Source organism: Saccoglossus kowalevskii, chromosome 1, assembly GCF_978046115.1.
Source record: "Saccoglossus kowalevskii chromosome 1, keSacKowa6.1, whole genome shotgun sequence".
Taxonomy (NCBI): Eukaryota; Metazoa; Hemichordata; class Enteropneusta; family Harrimaniidae; genus Saccoglossus; species Saccoglossus kowalevskii.
Window position 1 is genome coordinate 18,718,751 of NC_140641.1, and position 10,025 is coordinate 18,728,775.

A 10,025-nucleotide genomic window follows, 5' to 3' on the forward strand; every position below is an offset into this window, starting at 1 on the left:
ATCTAAAAAATCGTATTCAATCCATGTTGTAAAAGTACATGTACAAACTAAGAAAAATCTCAGTGAATCTTCTAAACCACGTTGCTACTGCCATGTTGTTAGTATATTCTGAAGCGTCTGTGTAATTATTTACAGCTTTCCTAGCACAAATACCAGAATGCTGCAGTAATGTATAGAACAACAAATACAATTTTGCAATTTGACACTCAGTTACAGCTGAATGATAATTAACGTTGTGTATTTATATGACTGATGACTTCTCGTGTGTTGTTACAGCAGTCATGCCACCGTATTAACATATTATATAAATATATTATTCACTCTTAAGCCAAGGTGATATTTGTTTTAAATTTGTTGTCTTCTGTGTCACAGCACCGTGCGCAAATATTTTAGTATCGAACGAAAAACATATGTTGAGTACTGAGTAATCATTTTATTTTATTGGATTCATCCCGAATGCTATCAAAATATGGGTAAGCACTTGAAATAAAATAAACACATAAGATTTGATTTGGTGACAACTAACACATGGTTGTACAGTGTATATGACGATGAGATGTAATCATAATAATCAAACCTTTCATAAATGATTTGGTACCCCGAATTGTAACATTCATCGTTAAGGAATCTCATTATGCGCTAAAGTGGTAACTCCATCGACTCAATGTGTGTCATTTATTGGTTAAATTACTCGTTGGGTAGTTTTTATAATTGATTGAGAATTGGTAAACAATGTGTCATATAATACATGATTATATATCTTTTTACAGCACGTTTTGTTTATTGTAGCCACGACCCTGACGCCTCGTAACACATTGTATACTAATATATAAAGAAAATAACAAATTAGGAATTCACGCAATTTTCAAAACGGAATTATAGTATGAAAATTATCGAGCCAGAATTAAAATGTACCCTAAATATACATCCATATTTCAACTGGGAAAAAAGATTGTTTAGTACCACCGCACAAGTTTGCAATGAAAGTCATGTATTAATCGATCGTAAAACAATAATATCATTACTCAGGAGAGAATTATACATTTTTTCCCAAAGCATGATGACAGACAATGGTTTGAAAAATGTCATGAATAACAATTATGAGCTTTCTTCTCTCGATAGCGTCGTTTTACGTGACGAATTGCATGACAAACTACTACGTTGTCAGAGATAGATCAAAAACTCTTACACATATATGACATATATATGCCACACTTATCGGTGTATATCTGAGTCCAAAGACGGACAAACAAGTAAAACCCAAACTATACTATTTTGTTTATTCTGTGATGTAATGTAATGTGTCTGTGAATAATATTGTCATTCAGCATGAGCATAAAGTTGTTCCAATGACAATCATAATTTGGCAGGCGTTTATATATTTGTATACAACTATTCTCTATGTTGTTTTTCGGTTTGTAATATATTCACCGAAAAAAATAAGTACGCCACGACTAAGTATGAAATATATATGAATATATACCCCTTTCCCAGAGTGGAGCATATGTTAATCCACCATTAACGGTCAATCCAGTAAGTTAAACACAATGCATGTGACATAATAAAGTTTATTTTTATTGCAATAAGGCATGTGTTTTTAAGATTTGGATAGAATATATGTATGGTGTTAAAATAGTATGTGTTGTTATGTTTTGTGAATAAGAAATAGCTATGGAGGTTTGTCCGAAAATGGATAATTCCTAGAACTGTTCAGCAAGATTAATTGCATTACACTATTTTCAATATAATATAGTAACATATAGTTATGGCAGATTACAGTCAGACGTATCATATGTTTGTTGTTCTCTGAATAAACTTTTAGTAGGAACGTAACCTGTACACTAGTTTGCAATTCCTCCAAATCCTAAATTAAATTGATGTTTTTTTGTCCCGTACTTTTTTGGTTATTATACCTGTGTTTACGTCATTCTAATAGAACCAAATCACATGAAAGTGACAGTAAATGTGATACTATATGCATGCCAGAGACAAGATTATGTTACAATAAATATACAAATGTATATTGAAGATATGTGGAAATTGGAAACATAGTCTCCTTTACAAAAACAGAGATATATATTTCAATGATATATTTACCCTTTGTATATTGTTGGCTTCATTTATGCTTAGCCATACAAAATGTCAGGAAATCATCATTACAGTTAAGAGCATATCAACATGGTCTCTAGTTTGTAAATCACAAAATGAAATTGTATACATAAGTAAGGGTGATTGAGATCGGCTCAGACACCACTTTATACATATGTTAAACAACAGATAATACAATCCAAAATGTCACTGCAAACTCAAGTGTACATCTAGAAAATAAACCAATATTAGATTAGCACAAATATGATAAATTAAAAAAAAGACTGTGTACATCATCAAACGCCATGGTAATCATTATTCACATCAGTGACATCTCAACACCATACTCTCTTCAGCAAGACGACTTCCCTTCAAAAACCGAACAACCCAAAGAAGGGATATTCTGCAAAAATATAATATAATAGTGTAAATTGAACAATTATGAATGTTTCTACTAATAACACTTATACGTCGCAAAACAATTTTTAGTCGAGTTGCAGTTGTCGCAAAGTTTGTTATAGCGCTGTAGCGAGTTATAGCCGCTACACATTAGGATGACATCGTCTGTTCTAATAGTAATTACAGGCACAAATTGGATCCATACGTACTGAGCATGCACGTCGTTTCTTAGTTATTGTCGTTGATGCTGTAGTTTGTGCACAGTGAACCCTTTTCCAATGTGACCTCATGTTGTGCCCAATTTGCGCGCAATACATATCGATATTAATTATAAAAGTGTATTTTCAGATTGCTTACATAGATGGGGAAATAAATTATATGGTTTTAAGAACATTTAAATCAATATCAGTTATTCTTAGAGACATTAAGGGGTTAGCATACGTTCGCTGGTTCAATTTTTTGGCCTCAATTTACAGACTGAAACAAACATTTTACCCATGCATGTTATATACCATAAGAAAGATCTTGTTTCAAACTTTGGAAATATGGCATTTTTTTTAAATTATGCAAATACAAAGTCACGTGATCACAAGAATACGCGAAAATGGAGTAAAACGGTTAATGACGCAATTAATAATTAATTTGCAGCACGACTGAATATATTTTTTTATGTAAATATTATAGAGGGGTGCTTCATGTACAATGTTCTTCGTTTTTTTGCAACTATAATTTGTTTTTATGTAGCATTATTTCAAATGTTTGGGCGTTAATACCTGAGTAAAAACAACATGTTTCTATATAAAAATAAGCAAAAAATCAAAACGAAGGCAGACAGAAATAAACCCAGGAACATTCCTCCAGTACTCTATATAGCGGTAAAGTTGACCAAAAATGGTGACGATCTGACCTTTCGTTTGTTAGAAATTGCGTACTGAATCTGTAGAACTACGTAGAAATCAATTTCAAGTAAAACGCAAAAAACGTCCAAGGTCAATGAATCTCAAACTAGGCCTAAAAAAATTGAAAAATATGGAGTTATAATTATTGAAACATGTCTGCCTAGCGACCAGCTACTAAATAATGCCTTCTAATGTCGGGGCTAAATGTTATACGCGTTAAAAACAGGATGAAATATGTTTTGAAATCTCAGAACGGTCCTATCGTGTGTCAACCGACAACGTGATGACTTCCCGCGAAAGTGACGTATGATTTGCATATTACTAATATGGTGTGGAGGCGGAGTTATTCCAAATAAAGAAAATGGTTTAAGCCGTGTGCACAAGATATTTTTAAGTTTGTTTTCATTACTGTTCACTGTAAAACTGATAGCCGTATGGTACGTCGTAGCAAGCGTGCGAACACGGTTTCTTTTTTAGTAACCGTGGTGCGAACAAGAGCAATGACTTCGCCTTTTTTCGATCGTTTTTGTGACCGCTTGTTGAATTCGACTGGACAATTTCCGCTTTATTTTCGATCGCGAAAACCCCGAAATATCACCGCCCGCTCGCTCGCAGAACATTTCCGAGGTTCACATTGTCTTATAATTGTCTTACTGGTTTTTATAAATGTTGAACAGCCGACAAAAGTTCAAATACTTTTCGTTTTAACTATCTATAATTATATGCACGCAATCTGACCCTTTGACTTCGATTTGGCTTGGATTGAGTATTTTATTTTCAACAATATCCTGACGTGAAATACAATTCAACACAAGTACGACATGGTCGTCTGGGGTTTCTTTCCCGATTGTTGAGTCTTCGCAATGTTTTTACGGATTGTATAATTATTGTTGTTTTCCTCAAGGCGAAGACAAGCTGAAAGACCATGAAGCTAAATGGCAGTTCCATGCATGGGCTGAGTGAAAGAAAATATTTAATCTAAGCCTAAAATAAAAACTAATATTACACCTTTTTGTGTATTTGTTAATTTTACATGTTTGTCATGACAGTATATCTAGAAAATCTCCTCTTTCGTTGATAATTTCCATTGTTTGGAATGTCTGTCGACCGTGCCCCAAATCGTTTAGGACGGGCGTCAGTCCCGACGTCCGGCATTCATCACAATCAGCCGAGACAAAACATTTACCGTAATTCATGGGGATCATGTCCCGTAATTTGTGGGTTGAAAACCCAAATAATTAAAGAAGTATTATTATTATATATATTTCATTTCACATCGCGAAACTACAACAGAGCTTGGTTGTTCGCGGTGAAACAGCTGCCTTGAAGTCGATACAACTTCAACTAGCCATTTCTTACCTTGAAATCAAAAAAATAAAAATTCCAAGAGCATCGGGGAATATATTAATAACCATTTTTAGCAATCGCTAGATTTATTTTATCTGAATACATGAAATGCACGAGATTTTCGACATTTATTGGCAACTTCCGTGCTGAAAATGGTTGAAAATGTGGGTGTGGTTCTCTCGCAAAATCCTGTTGATTATACGGACAAATATGGTTCTGTGACCCAGGTCGTGCTCCGATCAGGTGACTTTCAGCAAATCAATGATGTTGTAACAAAGCATATTTGACGCTAATTGAAGGGTCGTCGTACCGTCCAATCTCCGGCTTCGATTCACATAGTTCTTTTTGTTCTGTGACAGGCTTCAAAATTATTCACTGAAAAACATCGGTATAGTTTGACTAACGGAGGGGATTTGACCTCAGTTCAAAAAGAAGAAAAACTAAGCTGAGTCCACGGCGAATCAGTTCTCTTTGTTAGTCGTGAAATAAGATAACCCAGAGTAGGGTCGATGATTTTCAGCCCTGAAGGACTTCCGCGTGGATTCTGATTGTCGAATTGTTCATCCATGAGTCGTCTGCCCACCAAATATTTATGGCTATAACTAAATTTGACACGTTTTTTTTTCTGAATTATTCATTTATGTCAAGCTCTGTTCTATTTTTGCAGAGCATGTGGCCGTTTTAGTCAAAATATTTTTTGTGGGAACACTTTTACGGTACGTATAGATCGAGCTCATTCACTGATCGTGACTTAATTTTACAAATTGTACCAGACCGACCGCCTGTGGACCGATGTGGTTTTGGTATCGTTATTTTTGGAATAAATCATTAACATTTTCCTCGTTTCTCTGTTCTGTCGAAAGAAGTTATCTATGCCCTTTTCACGTAACTGTCTCATTAAAATAAAATATTACATTTAGAACAAGCATCGAAAATACGTAACAAGAGATCTCAGTTAAGTTGCTTTGATGATTGAGTGTCATGCAACTATTAGTTTTTAAAAAACACAATTTTGACTACTTATGTGTGATCAGTGTTTTGGCGAGCAGTCAATGTTTTCAATGAGCGAGCGAGCAAAAAAAAAGAGCGATTAAAATGCTGTCGGTTTCCGGTCGGACAAGACTGCGCGGTCGGAAATCAAGCAATAAGCTGTGGGTGTAAAAGCGGAAGGCTGGGCGAAATGAGTACCGCAATTACGTAAACTTTGTAGTATTGATATGCAAATCGGATCTTTCATCAAGTGTCAATTAGGATTACTTTCATGCGAGTGTTGTGCTTGTGTTGGTGGTGTTTATAAACAATCACACGTGGCAATGTTTTGAAATAGAAAAAAACGTCAAAATATGCCTTTTAAAATGGAGTTTTTGTTTAGAATAAAAGCACAGTCATAGACACTGTCATAACCAACAATAATTTAAAATAAAAAAAAATATTGAAAAAAAACACATTAAACGTATGCTAACCCCTTAAAACAATAAGTTTGATTCAATGCTAGTCTGAGGTATAGCAATAATTGCTATCTGATAAAATTCGTATCTAACCACACAGTTATTTGTAATAAATGGTAAAATTGCAGCGTTTTATCATGACTGGAATTTTAATGATACAATGTGCCAATATTTGGCGTAGTAAAATTGTAATAATAATGTACTTTTCCAAGTTTTCCATTGATTGTGCATCATCATGTTTATTCATGAATAAAATTAGAATGCTGCAAAAAATGTCTCAATGCTACGAAGAAAAAAGTTAGCTATCGATAAATATTATCCTTAAACGTTATAATCGACTTTTTTCCATTTTAGTAACCAATCCGCTAATGTACCTTCAAACATGAAACAAAACACTGACAACCTCATCAGAAGAGATTCTGATCCGCTCAAAATGAATATTTATTATGACACGGTTTTATGTTAATGAGCATGCACCGACAAGTATGTAACAACATATACTGAAAGATATGTATTTATATTTATAACACCAGGTGTATATACAAAATATAGCGCGCCCTCTCATATAAAAACATCAATTGTCATTAATAGTTTATGTAATGGTAGAAACGAGTACTTTGTAACGTAACGTATAGTACTTTACATTAATCCGTATTCACTTGCAACTTCTTTCATTCGCAAACCACATATTTCAACAAAAATGTTTGTTCAAAATGAAAAATTCAGTGGGATGCTCACCATTATACACAATTGCAAATTTATCTGGGCATGGAATTGTTCTGAGACTGTGAACACAATAATTGCGATGAATGATCGATTCACTCAATTACAGGCCATATATATTTTGTGCATTTTAATGTTAGGTCTAGTGTCATTTTACTGTTATGCATATTCGCACATCACAGCAAATTCCATCTGATTTAGATTAAACAGACATCAACGTAAATATATCAACACATTAGTTGAACCATCTATAGATTAAATCGATGTGATTCTGTGATTACTCAAATGTCTACGATTTACACAAGTCTGGTGATAAACAGGTTAGCAGTAATCGGGTCACAATCCGTCGGGATAATTGAATATATTAGCATAAAACGTGATAATCCATAGAAGGAATAAACTATAAAAAACCGAAGTATTGGGTGCATTGAATAAAAGAATCGTGTCTTGAGAATTGTGTTGTGTAATTTATTACGCTTTGTTGTGTTTGTGAAACACAATAAAATCCGGATAAATATAATCTATGCCCAGACTAAACATGTCATACATGCTAATCAGCCAATGATATACTTTGTCGGAAAGGTTGAACAATTTAAAGTTGTAAAACTAACCCATCCTTTACAATACAATGATACAATTGTATAATGTACATGTCTAAAACAGTTTACAAACGGTATATACACTCAAATAAAAAATATGCATTTCTTTGATGCAGACCCTACCACAGTACATATGAATAATCACTATTGAGTACACCTCATACGCCGTAATGTTTGAGGCCACTGTTCATGATTACATAATAATACATTGTGCACAGAGAGTAAAACATACCACAATTCGCTTCGTCTTCGGCTGTTGAGCAATCTTCATATCCATCACACTCATAAGTTTCTGGTTGACAAATACCGTCATTACAGGTAAACTGATCATCTCGACACGGACCGCCTAGAAAAACAGATGATATATATTAAAGCGATAGATCAAATCTATAACATGGTAACTATTCTTGCAAAGGTCTCTTTATATATACATACATACATACATAATGTATATTTTAATTTTAAGTTTGGAATATTCAAAGCGGTAGGTTAAATCAATAACCTTTTTTGCATAGTTTTTTTTATAAATACATTTGCCCCCGAACAGGCATTACTTATTTTAATTGGTCAGTTAGTTGTTTCAACCAGCATTCAGATACTCTGTCTGTAGCTTTGATTCTCTATTTAAATATAATTTGAATCAAACTATAATAAATGTAAAATAAATTTCGAATTCAAAGAAATTGCAATGAGTATTCAATATATTGCTTTATTAAAGGTTTGACGATGATTTTATTAACATTTGTTTCAATCACTTTGTTTGTTCCACATACTGTCTCCAGGACTGAACCCATGAATCCATTAACGCAGGCAACTTTTGTTTTGGGATTCACTAAAATTATAAAGTAACAAGTGGTACGGTTGTATCAATAATGATACGTCTTCAAACTGGTGGTTCGTGTTTATCAACATTGAGTCCTGAGAGAATTTTTGAATTTAGAATAACCAATGTCCAACATCTAATATAATGAAGTTTGGCAACATTGTCCCTGACTTTCCCTTAGTCAGTGTGTACTATGTCTGATGACTCAATTAAAATGTAAATGCTGTCAATTTCCAATTGTCGACATAGACTGAATACTGCTATATGTATATTCATACATGAATTGTACACACATTATTAATTATAGGTAGCTGACAAGAACCATCTGTGGTAAATGCGCTAAATATATAATAAATAACGAGAGTCGCGTGTATGCGTTGAGTGCGCGTTTTATAAGATGGCATATAATCTCTTCCTTTGAACATGTAATACTGTAGCCCAAAACGATTGTACGAATTTTAAAACGTTACCATATTAATTTAATCTTTACTGACACAACTGTAACACTTGATGTCACTTTGAGCGTTTAAATAATAATGCACTATGCAATAACAAGAATACAAATACCACAATCCGCTTCGTCTTCAGCTTCTGGGCAATCTTCGTATCCATCACACTCATAAAATGCTGGTTGACAGTTACCGTCATTACAAGTAAACTGATCATCTCGACACGGACCGCCTAGAAAAACAGATGATATATATTAAAGCTATAGATTAAATCTATAACATGGTAACTACTCTTGCAAAGGTCTCTTTATATGTACATACATACACAATGTATATTTTAATTCGTAAGTTTGCCCAGGTGTATCTGCCGGCATAGTTACTATAATGTCTTAAGTCACTACCTATAGAAATGCAAATTTAGGTATTCATTAATAGCATGTGGTGCCCATTTGAAATCAGCAGGTGAGAGGAAAATCACAAAATGATCCAGATAGAAGCTCGTGCTGTGATCATTGCTATTTGAATTCCTGTTGCCTGTAATATTAGGATTGTTTTTGTGAGCAATGTGCGATCTTTACAACAGAGCACCATCAATGTTTAGACTCTGAAACGGTAATTGACGCCAGCATTCCCTACATCTAAACTAGTGTTACATGCTGAACTATTGTTGAAATGCAGGCGAATTAGATTGAAAGAGATAATATTGTTATTTTTATACTGCATGTCTAGATTCTCCCCTGGTGAACGACGTAAGTGAAAATAGAGTCAAGTGGTTATATATTCCCGGAGGAGTGATAGGGCGCACATCCGGTTAATTATGTTTTCTAGATACAGGGTAACGAATTTTGGGGCGATAGGTCGAAAATGGTACGTGTGAAAAGTAACTTATGTTATGTTTTTTTAACATCACTTTACCCATTAACGATCCACCCCTATATGTGATAATTTTATCTCAATAGTAAAAATCCGTCGTCAAAATTCTAAATAATCTCAACGTCATCTGTATCCATTACCGACAAGCCACACTGTCGTATGGGTGTACTCTTACCTATGCCGTGGACTTATTGTTTGTAATGCTAGACCAAATATCACATAAAACCAAATAAAATCATTCTAAAATGACGTACTGTTACCAAATTGAGGCATTGAACCTAGACAAGGAATGATCTTTGTGATGAATATGCAATAGCTGTCGAGCAGGTCCGGATTGTAACGTTCGGTTTTACTGATTGAACTCTTACATGAGTACG

The 10,025-nt window shown here is 34.0% G+C and overlaps 1 long non-coding RNA gene across 1 annotated transcript; it reads right to left on the minus strand.

The window, feature by feature from the left end:
- Positions 1-2,134: 2,134 nt before the first annotated feature.
- LOC146750409 (uncharacterized) lies at positions 2,135-8,948 on the minus strand. The gene is made up of 3 exons (XR_014930552.1): positions 8,894-8,948; positions 7,736-7,849; positions 2,135-2,491 (listed from the first exon to the last, which is right to left on the minus strand). It is a non-coding gene; the product is annotated as an uncharacterized LOC146750409 (long non-coding RNA).
- Positions 8,949-10,025: the final 1,077 nt, after the last annotated feature.